Below are 13,782 nucleotides of genomic sequence, written 5' to 3'. Positions count from 1 at the left end.
ACTGACTTTGCGTCCGGATTAAAAACATTGCCGCATTCAACTGAACAACAACTAAAAAAACAGATAGCGGCAACTAACAATACAGGAGTTTGGTTATCTTCCATTATTAAAATACTAGGTACAAGCAGCCTCCAGCTTTCAAAAACAGTTCACTGCTGTGTAACCATGAAAACTTCTGTTAATGCAAAATTTTGCTTGCCTTATACTTTCAAATGTGGTCACTTTCTAAGCTCAAAACCCAGAATTCCAAGCTGGGTTTTAAAATGTGGCCAAGCTAGATTAAGTTAGCTTTAAAGTTTTTAGTTACATTATGCAGAAACACCTTAAAATGAAGTCTTTTAACTAAAGCAAACCACACAGAGGATCCCACATCCTGTAACCCCAAGTATTTACTGCCCCCGACACTAAGGGGTAATGTAGCATGGCCAATCCACCTAACCCGCACGTCTTTGGAGAACGGCGTGAAATGGCACTTGTCTTGGCAGGTGAGCAGAACTCCCACGGGAACTCAGGTGAGTGCAGAGAGGAGAAGGTCACGTCCAGGGATTTCTCGGAATCCCCGGACCGATCTGGCACTACCCAGGGTGTGGAGATGCCGGCGTTGGACTGGGGTAAGCACAGGTGAAGAAGGGGCCTGGGGCTCCGAAAGCTGGTGCTGCCAAATAAACCCGTTGGACTTTAACCCGGTGTTGTGAGACTTCTTACTACCTAGGGTATCAGGGAGGTGCCAAAGTGCCACCTGGGTGAACTGGTTTGCTCTCTGTGCGCTCTGACGGCCTTTAAAATGACACCCTGGAACATCGAGTGTGTGAGTTAATGAGGGAGTTGGGGAATGTGGGAATGGGGGGGTTTGCGCTCGGTGAATTGGAGGCTATCCTGTCAGTGACACGATGTGGCACCTGTGGCTTGAGGTTTGTTTGTTCAAAGCTTTGCACTGTATGGCGAAGAAAGCTGCCATTGCCATAGTGACTTCAAAGCTGTTTTTTAAAATTTAGAACATTAGAACATTTCAGCGCAGTACAGGCCCTTTGGCCCTCGATGTTGCGCCAATCAGTGGAACCAATCTAATGACCCTCTAACCTAAACTATTCCAATATTATCCATATGCCAATCCAATGACCGTTTGAATGCCCTTAAAATTGGTGAGTAATTTGTTCATGGAATGTGGGCTGGCTGGGCCAACATTCCTTCCCCATCCCTGAGGGAACTTAAGAATGAACCATATTGCTGTGGCTCTGGAGTCACATGTAGGCCAGACCAGGTAAGGACAGCAGATTTCCTTCTCTAAAGGATATCAGTGAACCAGATGGGTTTTTACAACAATCGACAATGGTTTCATGGTCATCAGTAGATTCTTAATTCCAGATTTTTATTGAATTCCAATTTCACCATCTTCGATTGTGGGATTTGAACTCAGATCCCCAGAACATCACTCTGGATCTTTAGATTACTATCCAGCGATGATACCGCTATGTTACCTTACCCTCCAACGATGGCCCCTAGTTCTGCAATCCCCCACCATCAGGAAGAAGTCTTTATTTATTAAGGTCACAAGTTGCTGCAATGAAGCTACTGTGAAAATCCCCCAGTCGCCACACTCTGGCGCCTGTTCGGGTACACTGAGCGAGAATTTAGCACAGCTGATGCACCTAACCAGCGCGTCTTTCGGACGGTGGGAGCACCCATGCAGACACAGGGAGAATGTGCAGATTTTGCACAGACGGTGACCCAAGGCCGGGAATCGAACCCAAGCCCCTTGCGCTGTGAGACAGCAGTGCTAACCACTGTGCCACCGTGCCGCCCCAACCAATCACCAGCCCGTCTCCTTTCACTCTGCATTGTGCTGATTACGTAGCGAATTGCTCAAAGCACCGTGGGGTTAACTTTGAAAACAGTAGAAATGTATATCATGAGGTTTAAAATACGCTGTAAATTTGCCATCACTAGATTTATACTATTGCCCAAAGTCAAAATGACCGGTAAGGAATTCTGTTTGGAGCATGCTGGATCTGTAATAAAAACATGCTGATGGCTAAAGCCAGTTCCCCCCCCCCCCCACTCCTGCCCTGGCCCTAGCTTTGCCCTTTACAAGGCCACTTTCCTCGCCATTAGGTGACCTCTGAATTCTTCGCATTTTGATGCCAAATTGGTCAGATGAGGGCACTGATTTAAGGCCAGGTGTTGCGGCCTGCATGCCCCCCAGCCCTTCCCCCTCCTCCCACTGAGAACCTCATTCAGGCTATAAAATCTCATTCCGCTTTCAACCCAAACCCATCTGTCGGCTCGTCCTGACCCCGAGTGAGGAATGACCCATCGCTCACCGCAGGCTGCTTTCCACTCTCTTAGCTGTTTAAAGGGACAGCAGGTGAGAGGGAAGGACTGAACAGTTGCAATCAACAGAAAACTGATATCCCAATACTTTGGGGGGGGGGGGGGGGGGGGGTGGTGTTCTGCAAGGGTGGCATGGTGGCATAATGGTTAGCACTGCTGCCTCACAGTGCCAGGGATCCAGGTTCAATTCCTGCTTTGGGTCACTATCTGTGCGGAGTTGGCATGTTCTCCCTGTGTCTGTGTGGGTTTCCTCCCATAGTGTAAAGGTGTGCAGGTTAGTTTAAGTTTATGTATTAGTGTTACAATTAAGCTTACATTAACACCGCAGTGAAGTTACTGTGAAAATCCTCTAGTCGCTTGTTCGGGTTACGCTGAGGGAGAATTTAGCACAGCCAATGCACCTAACCGGAGGAAACCGGAGCACCCGGAGGAAACCCACATAGAGATGGGGAGAACGTGCAAACTCCACACAGACAGTGACCCAAGCTGGAAATCGAACCTGGGTCCCTGACGCTTTGAAGCAGCAGTGCTAATCACTGTGCCATTGTGCCACCCATAGATCATGGTAGGTTGGCCATGCTAAATTGCTCCTTAGTGTCCAAAGATCCGTAGGTTAGGTAGATTGGCTATGCTAAATTACCCCTCAGTGACCCTCAGGTGTGTAGATTACTGGGATTAGCCATGATAAATGCATGGGGTTATGGGGATGGTGTGGGCCTTGGTAGGTTGTACTTTGGAGAGCTGGTTCAGACTTGATGGGCTGAATGGCCTCCTTGTGCACCTTAGGGATTCTATGATTCTATATTGGTGTTATCTGTACTAAAAACCAAAGGTTCTGTTTTGCTGCTTTGTGTTAGTGACATTGGATTGGATTTTGCTGTCAGCAGCCGGTAAACCCGCTGTTCCTACCACTTACACTCCCCACAAAATGTCATTGGAATTTTGCACTGATACTCACCGTTATCAGGGATCTGGAACACACGAAGGGCCTTAATCAGGCAATAAGGACCTCAACATGTGGAAGGGTGGACAGCCAGTCCCTCCTGAGCTCTTCCACGCCAGGCACAGGCTGGAGAGTAACAGGGTCCCCATCCCAGCAACCACCCACCCAATTAAATGTGTGACTCCTCTGCCCACCAACTCCCCTCCATCCCTCCCCCACCCTTCCCCTCTGCTCCCCCCCATCTACCTCCACCCACCAAACTCACCTGGTGGAGGGCAATAAATTCCACCCCACAACTCTGTAAAAATTTTCTCTTTGAATACTTATCCCATTCCTTTTTGAAAGTTCGACTGAATCCGCTTCGGGCAACTTATCCCAGATCACCACAACTCGCTAGGCATAGAAAGCATTTCCCCTCATTTGTTTTCTGTTCTCTTGTGAATTAGCTGAAGCCTGTAATTCTCTGCAAACCGACAATTTTGTTACCGGAGGCAGTTTCTCCTTAACTTTTCTATCATGATTTTGACTCCTCATAAGCTTCTCAGCTCAAAAGGGAAGAGTCCAGCTTCTTCAGGCTCTCCAAATAGAGAGGCACAGTGGCACTGCTGCCTCACAGTGTCAGGGTTCAACTCCCAGCTTGGGTCACTGTCTGTGCGGAGTCTGCATAGTTCTCACCATGTGGGGCGTAAACACTAACATAGATGAGTTGGACTGAATGGCTTAGAACTGGGCTGAACCATCGATGGTGGGAGTGCACCACCAACCCCTTTTACCCGGCACCTCAAGGAGCCAACACAGACACAATGGATGAATTGGGCAGCACGGTGGCACAGTGGTTAGCACTGCTGCCTCACAGCGCCAGGGACCTGGGTTTGATTCCAGCCTTGGGTCACTGTCTGTGCGACGTCTGCACGTTCTCTCTGTATCGTGCGGGTTCCCTCCGGGTGCTCCGGTTTCCTCCCACAGCCTGAAAGACGTGCTGGTTAGATACACTGGCCATGCTAAATTCTCTCTCCGTGTACCCAAACAGGTACCAGAGGGTGGTGAAGAGGGGATTTTCACAGTAACTTCATTGCAGTGTTAATGTAAACCTACTTGTGATAAATAAAAAACTGAAAGTTCTTGATCTCTGGCACCAATCGATTAAATCTCTTTTGTACTTTCCTCCTTTCTAACGCTTGGTGCCCAGAATTTAACACAATATCCCAGCTGAACCCGAACCACTTGTGTTGTACAAAGATTTTGAATAACCTCCTTGTGTTTCTGATACAACAAGGTGAGGAATCTCAAATGCTTTTTTAACAACCTTCTCTAATTGTCCTGCTACTTTCAATGATTTGTGCACAGATACCCCCAACTCCCTCTGCTCCTGCACCCATTTAAGAATTTTACCCTCGATTTCACATTGCGTCTCCTCGATTTTCCGACCAAAATGTATCACTTCACGTTTCTCTGCATTAAGGGGGGGGCGGCACGGTAGCACAGTGGTTGGCACTGCTGCCTCATGGTGCCAGGGACCCGGGTTCAATTCCAAGTCACTGTCAGTGTGGAGTTTGCACATTATCCCCGTGTCGGCATGGGTTTCCTGCGGGTGCTCTGGTTTCCTCCCACACTCCAAAGGTGCGTGGATTAGGTTAACTGGCCGTGCTGAATTGACCCGAGTGTCAGGGGGATTAATCGGGTAAATATGTGGGGTTATGGGAATAGGGTCTGGGTGGGATTGTGGTCGGCGCAGAATCGATGGGCCAAATGGCCTCCTTCTGCTCTGTATGGTTACTATGAGTGTGCTCTTGGGGTGCCAGACACTGAATGAAACAAGAAAACCATTCATTTTCCATCCTCTGACCTTCCCCCAATTGTAAATATAAAATCCCTCCCCAGAAGCACTAGGATTGTAAAATTTACCCTGCCCTCTGCTTTCAATCAGCATTAGATCAGGAAAGTAATGATTTGTGACTCTTTGAGTGAGTTCTATCACTCTATCACTCTGGAACTCTTTCAGTCTAAGTATCCCTTGTAGCCAACACCAACACTGGATTAAGGGACATTGCCGCATATGTTATTGTGTTATGTTCGGATGTAATTCTTTCCAGCTGTCTGTGATAGTCAATGAATATTTAATCCTTTTGACTTTGGACCTCGTTGGGTCCATTGAAAATGATGATGAGTCACTTTGAGGGCATGCAGCATGTGTGAGAATTTGTGACTCAAAATTTTTTCAAATCAAAGTAGGACTTTCACGGGGGATGTTGGGATCATCATGGAACAGAGGGACCTTAGAGTTCAGGTGCACAGTTCTCGAAAGGTGGAATCACAGGTAGATAGGGCAGTGAAGAAGGCTTTTGCATGCTGGCCTTCAAGGCGGTGGGTATAGAACTTGGGAAGTTATGTTGCAGTTGTACAGGACATTGGTGAGGCCGCACCTGGAGTATTCTCTTCAGTTATGGTCGCCTCGTTGTAGGAAAGGTTTAAAGGAGATGTACAAGGCAGATTTTTTTACACAGAGGGTGGTGGGTGTCTGGAACTCACTGCTGGGGGAGGTAGTGGAAGCAGATTCAAAAGCGACTTTTAAGGGGCATCTTGACAAATACATGAATCGGATGGGAATAGAGGGATATGGTCCCCGGAGGGGTAGAGGGTTTTAGTTCAATTGGGCAGCATGGTCGGCGCAGGCTTGGAGGGCTGACGGGCCTGTTTCTGTGCTGTAATTTTCTTTGTTTTTCTTTGAGAGATGTTATTAAACTGGAGAGAGTGCAGGAGAGATTTACAAGGATGTTGCCAGGACTCAAGGGATTGAGTTACAGGGAGAGATTGGACAGGCTGGGGCTTTTTTCTTTGGAGCGTAGGAGACTGAAGGGGTGATCTTATAGAGGGGTATAAAATCATGGGAGGCATGGATAGGGTGAGTGCCTTCAGCCTTTTTTCCCAGGGGTTGGGTAATCGAGAACTTGAGGCCATAGGTTTAAGTTAACTGGGGAAAGGATTAATGGGAACCTGAGGAGCAAGTTTTTTACACAGAAGGTGGTACGTATGTGAAATGAATGGCTGGAGGAAGTGGTTGAGGTAGGGACATTGACAACATTTAAAAGGCATTGGACAGATACATAGAACATAAAACAGTACAGGCCTTTTGGCCCTTGATGTTGTGCCGAGCTATGTCCAAACCCAAGATCAAGCTATCCCACTCCCTATCATTCCGGAGTGCTCCATGTGCCTATCCAATAACCGCTTGAAAGTTCCTAAAGTGTCCGACTCCACTATCACAGCAGGCAGTGCATTCCACACCCCAACCACTCTCTGCGTAAAGAATCTACCTCGGACATCCCTCCTATATCTCCCACCATGAACCTTATAGTTATGCCCCCTAGTAACAGCTACATCCACCCGAGGAAATAGTCTCTGCACATCCACTCTATCAATCCCTCTCATCATCTTATAAACCTCTATTAAGTCACCTCTCATCCTCCTCTGCTCTAAAGAGAAAAGCTCCAGCTTTTTCTAAATGGATACAGCACAAGGTTTAGAGGGATATGGGCCAAATGCAGGCAAGTGAGATTAGATTACATGGGCTTTTGGTCAGCATGGACCAGTTTGGGCCAAAGGGCCTGTCTCCATGCTGTAGATTCGATGATTCTATCTGGTTATCAACCATAGGAAGGGATGGTCACCTTGTAGAGAGTGAGAATTTTCTGGGATGCAGGGATTAGTTTATGGGGAAAGGTTGAACAGGATGGGACCACAATGTTTAGGATTTAGAAGAATGAGGTGATCTTGTTGAAACAAGATAAAGGCGTGTAAAATCGCTGGCTCCAATGCTCCCTTCTCTAATGAGCTCAATGCCTTCTACGTTCGTTTAGAGCAAGAGGTCAGTGAGAGCACGCCCTCTACCCTGGAAGGCCTGGATGAACCTGTATCTGGAGTCCCCATTGCAGATATCAGGGCAGCTTTCTCGAAGATCAACCCACAGAAAGCGATTGGCCCGGATGGAGTATCCGGATGGGCACACAGATCCTGCGTGCATCAACTGGCGGGGGTATCCGCAGACATCTTCAACCTCTCCTTTCAACAATCTGAGGTCCCTATCTACTTCAAGAAGATGACCATCACCCCAGTACCAAAGAAAAACCAAGCAGCATGCCTTAATGAGTATCGGCTTGTAACTCTGACATCCATCATTACGAAGTGCTTTGAAAGGTTAGTCATGGCATGAATCAATTCCAGCCTCCTGGTCTACCTGGATCCATTACAGTTTGCTTACCACCTCAACAGGTTCACAGCAGATGTCATCTTCCTGGCCCTGCACTCAACCCTGGGACACTGAGATAAAAAGGACACCTATGTCAGATTCCTATTTATTGACTATAGTTGAGCCTTCAACACCATTATCCCACAAAACTCATCTCCAAACTCCATGGCCTGGGCATCCCTCTGTGACTGGATCCTGAACTTCATAACTCACAGACCACAATCAGCAAAGATAGACAACACCACCTCCACGATCATCCTCGACACCAGTGCCCCACAAGACTATGTCCTCAGCCCCTTACTATATGCCTTGTACACCTATGACTCTGTGGCCAAACTCCTCACCAATTCGATTATCAAGTTCACTGACGACACCACTGCAGTGGGTCAGATCTCAAACAATGATGAGACAGAATACAGGAATGAGATAGAGAATCTGGTGAACTGGTGCGGCGACAATAATCTCTCCCTCAATGTCAACAAAACAAAGAAGATTGTCATCGACTTCAGGAAGTGTAAAGGAGAACATGCCCCTGTCTACATCAACGGGGACGAAGTAGAAATTGTCGAGAGCTTCAAGTTTTTAGGTGTCCAGATCACCAACAGCCTTTCCTGGTTCTCCTACGCCAACACTATAGTTAAGAAAGCCCACAAACACCTCTACTTTCTCAGAAGATTAAGGAAATTTGGCATGTCAGCTATGATTCTCACCAATGTTTACAGATGCACCATAGAAAGCATCCTTTCTGGTTGTATCACAGCTTGTTATGGCTCCTGCTTTGCCCAAGACCACAAGAAACTACTTAAGGTCGTGAATATACCCAATCCATCACGCAAACCAGCCTTTCATGCATTGGCTCTGTCTACACATCCTGCTATCTTGGAAAAGCAGCCAGCACAATTAAGGACCCCACGCATCCCAGACATACTGTCTTCCACCTTCTCCATCAGGAAAAAGGTACAAAACTCTGAGGTCACATACCAACCGATTCAAGAACAGCTTTTTTCCTGCTGCCATCAGACTCTTGAATGGACCTACCTTGCATTAAGCTGATCTTTCTCTACATCCTAGCTATAACTGTAACACTCCATTCTGCACTCTCCCCTTCCCTTCTCTATGAACGGTATGCTTTGTCTGTATAGCGTGCAAGAAACAATACATTTCACTTTATACTAGTACATGTGACAATAATAAATCAAATCAAATGTTCCTTCCTATGTTCCCTGGGGACCGCTCTGACTGACATGAGCCTTTCCACTGAAGCTGACTATAAACCCCCTTGAGAAAGATTATAGTTACCTGGTCCCATTTTACTCTGAGGTGAATGCCCTCAGAGTATTTATTTTTCCCTCTCTCGATCTTGCTGTAGCCAGACTGATGAATAATCTGACCGACAGGAGACCCCGGAGTCTCCGTTTGAGTGCGAACATGTTCAGTAGACATGTGGGTGGATTGTGGGGATGGCGAAAGCATGAGTATTCTGTGCAAAATGTACTGTTAATCATTCGCTGATGGCTTTTCAAGGCCACATGACTTTAGATATGATTTTGCTTGTGGATATATCCAACATTGAAAACTGACACTCCCCCACACTGCTGGAAGACAGGAAATAGTCTCTAACACACAGATGATGAAGGTTTTGCCAGGAACCTCCTTTCCAGGAGACTGTTAATTTATCTTAGTAAATTGAGAGCCACTCGACTCGGCTCAAAGTAATGAGGCATATATTTCCAACAATAAGTAAGTATTTAAAACAAAAAGACAGACGGAGTCAACTCTGCCACTGTGCAAGTCTCCTCTCTGGACTCCAACTGCGGGAGTTCCTTACCCAAAATACGTGCCCTCGCGCCCAATTGGCTCAACTTCCCGCCTTGACAGTCCATAGGGTCCGGCCCAAATGCGGTAACACCCCCTTAAAGGGGCCACACACTCCCCCCCCCCCCCCCCACCCTCCCATCCACTCTCCCCGACTCCTGAACTCACCTCTGGAGGAAACAAAGAACATCATTAGCATAGGAGAACAACTTTTTGTAAAAGTACAGTAACTGGAACAATGGAGGTCGAGGGGCAACCTGATAGAAGTCTACAAGATTACGAGGGGCATGGACAAAATGGATAGTCAGAAACTTTTTCCCAGGGTGCAAGAGTCAATTACTAGGCACAGGTGTAAGATGCGAGGGGTAAGGTTTAAAGGAGATGTACGAGGTGAGTTCTTTACACAGAGGGTGGTGGGGGTCTGGAACTCGTTGCTGGGGGAGATAAAGTAAAGTTTATTTAGCAGTCACAAGTAAGGCTTAGACTAACACTGCAATGAAGTAACTGTGAAATTCCCCTAGTGGATACAATAGAGGCATCCTGACAAATACATGAATAGGATGGAAATCGAGGGATATGGTCCCTAGAAGGGTAAGGGGTTTTAGTTCAGACGGACAACATGTGGTGCAGGTTTGGAGGGCTGAAGGGCCTGTTCCCTGTGCTGTAATTTTCTTTGTTCTTTGGAACCCCAGGAAAAACTCGGCAGAGGTTTAGTCTGTCCGGGAACTTCTGGACCCTGGGAGGACACTTCAGTTTTGCGTTCTACTCTTCAGAACTTGAAGAATCAGGTCAAATGGATGCAAAAGGCAAACTCATCACTCTGGACTCTAGCTCCTCATCTGTAGCCGCTGGCTCCTCGGGAACAACCAGTTATTCAGGCCGTTCATTTCCAACCGTAATCCTGGCGATCAATTCTGACATTGTCGCCTTTATGGTGGGAGTAACCTGTCAGTCCCCTGTACGTGTATCTGTCACGGCTCCCTCCTCAGCTGGTGTGTTTCTTGAGAAGACACCCTCGTACTGCCACTTTCTTAACTTTCGACAATGCAGCATCTCTTTCTGTCCATATCTTTGTGCGTTTAGCAGAGACTGGCAAAGTCTCTTATCAGGTGTAGCGCTAGCGCTATCTCTTGGAAGGCTGTTGGTGATGTTGCTGTGTGTGGCATGGACAACCGGCTGAGTGCATCTGCATTAGATACGTGTGTCCCAGGTGATAGCGTACGGGTACTTAAAAGTGAAAGTCACAGGGCAGCACGGTGGCACAGTGGTTAGCACTGCTGCTTCACAGCTCCAGCGACCTGGGTTCGGTTCCCAGCTTGGATCACTGTCTGTGTGGAGTCTGCACATTCTCCCCATGTCTGCGCGGGTTTCCTCCAGGTGCTCCGGTTTCCTCCAAAGATGTGCGGCTTAGGTTGGTTGGCCATGCTAAATTGACACCAGTGTCGGGGAGGACTAGCTAGGGTAAATGTGTGGGGGTTTGTGGGGATGGGGGCTGGGTGGGATTGTTGTTGGTACAGACTTGATGGGCCAAAAGGCTTCCTTCCATGCTGGGGATTCTCTGATTCTATGATAGAATCAGAGAATCCCTACAGTCCACCAACCCTCTGGTAGAGCGTCCCATTCAAGTCCTATCCATGTAATCCCACACATTTACTCTGCTAATCCCCCTAACCCACATCATGGGACAATTTGCCATGGCCAATCCAGCTAACCTGCACATCCTTGGACTGTGGGAGGAAACTGGAGCACTCAGACGAAACCCATGCTGACATGGGGAGAATGTACAAACTTCGCACAGTTACCCAAGCTGAGAATCGAACCCAGGTCCCTGGCGCTGTGAGGCAGCAGTACTAGCCAGTGTGCCACCGTTTAACATCTTATCAAAAGGCTGGCTCTTGAGGTGGTGCAGCACTCCTTCAAGAGTAAAATTAAAATACTGCGGATGCTGGACTCTGAAACAAAAACTGAAAATGCTGGAAAATCTCAGCAGGTCCAACAGCATTGTCAGGGTGGCACGGTAGCACAGTGGTTAGCACTGCTGCTTCACAGCTCCAGGGTCCTGGGTTCGATTCCCGGCTCGGGTCACTGTCAGTGTGGAGTTTGCACATTCTCCTCGTGTCTGCGTGGGTTCCCTCCAGGTGCTCCGGTTTCCTCCCACAGTCCAAAGATGTGTGGGTTAGGTTGATTGGCCGTGCTAAGAAATTGCCCCTTAGTGTCCAGGGATGTGTAGGTTAGAGGGATTAGTGGATATAATATATGGGGGTAGGGCTTGGGTGGGATTGTGTTTGGTGCAGACTTGATGGGCCGAAGGGCCTCTTTCTGCACTGTAGGGTTCTATGATTGGTGGAAAGAGAGCAGAGGCAAGGGGCGGAACTTTACTGGCACGCCCACCCAAGGTTCACATGACCCTGCCTGAGGCCAATGGAGAATACCGCTCTCCAAGCCTTGTCCCCCCACCCCGTGCCCCCTCCCCACCACTGGAATTGGGGCCTCAATGCCGATAAAATTCTGGCCAACGTTTCAAGTCTGGAAGACCCTTCGTCAGAGCAAAGAGAATCAGCAGAGATTTATATATGAGGGTGGCGGGGGGGGCGGAGGGGAGCTGGAATGGGCCAAAGGGAACGTAAACGAGGGTACAGAAGCCTGAGAATCTCATTGTATAAACTTCTGCCGATTCTCTTTGCTTGTAAGCTGTGCTGAAAGGTCATCCAGACTTGAAACGTTGGCTCTATTCTGCCTCCACAGATGCTGTCAGGCCTGCTGAGATTTTCCAGCGTTTTCTGTTGTTTGACTCCCTCAGGAGTCTGGATCCTGTGTTCGAACCCCCGGAGTGAGACTTAACACCCCCGACCTTCGTGAGTCACAGGGATGAGTGCTAAGGTACGGCTAACCAGATTCCTTTTTTTGTTTTTCAAAGCAGCAGAGTGAAATATGTTCAACAGTAAGTCCCAAGATAAACAGTTCCCCCTGTTCTTTTTCAAAATCTCCTCAGGCGCAGTGTTCCAGTTCCTGCATGTCGGTCTAGTTGTAATGGAACAGATTACTTAAGCAGCTCCAGGCATTTTACGGGACTAGGTCGATTCTAAAGTATGTCCCAGTCCTTCCCCTCGATGTAACACATTAAACCTCATAAACTCTATTTGACAGCAACAATTTCGGTCTCAGTGGGAGCAGGGATAGCTGCAATCTCAGGTTGTTTGTACATTTGTCTACCCTATTTGGAAGCCAGTAACCTGTAGCCCTTGGCTTATGTGTCTGGTGGATAAATTTGAGGAGAAATTAGATAAACACACAAGGAACAGAAGCATGCATTGATGAATAATCTTTGCAGGAGGCTTGTGATGGGTGGCATGGTGGCATAGCAGTCAGCACTGCTACCCCATAGTACCAGTAGGCCCCTGGTTTGATTCCCAGCTTGGGTCACTGTATGGAGTTTGCACATTATCCGTGTGTTTCCTTCAGGTGCTCCAGTTTTCTCTCATTGTCCAAAGATGTGCAGGCTACGTTATTTGGCCTAAACTTGCCCTTAGCAGCAGGGGGATTAGCAGAATAAATATGTGGGGCCTGCTGGGATTATTGTTGGTGCAGACTGGATGGACTCAGTGGCTTCCTTCTGCACTGGAGGGACTCTATGGTTCTGTGGAGGATAAAGGTATGCGAGAGCCTGCTATACAGAGAGGATTGGTATTTTGTTCATGCCTCCCCCACTGGTTGAGATCTGCAAGTTTAGGGACCTAAGACTTAGGAGCAGGACGAGGCCATTCGGCCTTTGGAATCTGCTCTGCCATTTGATGAGGTTGATCTGGTTGTGTCTCAGCTCCATTTTAATATCTGTCCCCACCTCAAAACCGTTAACTCCCTTGTCGATCAATAATCAAACTCACCTTGAACATTAAGATAAAAGCATTGTAGGTGCTGGAATCTGAAACAAAAATAGAAATGCTGGAAAATCTCCGCAGATCTGACAGCATCTGTGGAGAGAGAACAGAGCCAACACTGCAACCTTTTCCAGCATTCTCCCTTTGTGTTTCAGCCTAGAATATATTCAATGACCCAGCCTTCTCTGGGGAAGAGGATTCCATATACTGATACCCTGCGAAAGAGAAATATTTACCTCTTCTCTCTCTCTAAGCCAAAATAGCTCAGTTGGGAGAGCGTTAGACTGAAGATCTAAAGGTCCCTGGTTTGATCCCGGGTTTTGGCAGGATTCCCTTTCTGGCTTTCTGTGCTATCTGCTAATTGGCACCACATTTTGTCTCGCACTGGCTTCAAACATCAATTCATGCAACAAACCAAATGCCCATCGCAATCTCCTGTCAATATTTTCTACAGACATTTCCACACTCAATATTCTAGCGTTCTTCCATTCCCTTTCAGCATTGCCTTTTGTTTCACGCCTCCATATTCCTCATTGTGGCCCGCAGTTGCGTTCCAGTCAAAATGCCAG

At 47.6% G+C, this 13,782-nt stretch overlaps 1 non-coding gene across 1 annotated transcript; it reads left to right on the top strand.

The window, feature by feature from the left end:
- The first annotated feature begins 13,466 nt into the window (after positions 1-13,466).
- trnaf-gaa (transfer RNA phenylalanine (anticodon GAA)) lies at positions 13,467-13,539 on the top strand. The gene has a single exon. It is a non-coding gene; the product is annotated as a tRNA-Phe (tRNA).
- Positions 13,540-13,782: the final 243 nt, after the last annotated feature.

The sequence above is a fragment of the Carcharhinus amblyrhynchos genome, chromosome 3 (genome assembly GCF_965287045.1).
Source record: "Carcharhinus amblyrhynchos chromosome 3, sCarAmb.v2.hapA, whole genome shotgun sequence".
Classification (NCBI taxonomy): Eukaryota; Metazoa; Chordata; class Chondrichthyes; order Carcharhiniformes; family Carcharhinidae; genus Carcharhinus; species Carcharhinus amblyrhynchos.
The sequence above is the reverse complement of the archived record's forward strand: the minus strand, read 5'-3'. Positions and strand labels throughout refer to the sequence as shown.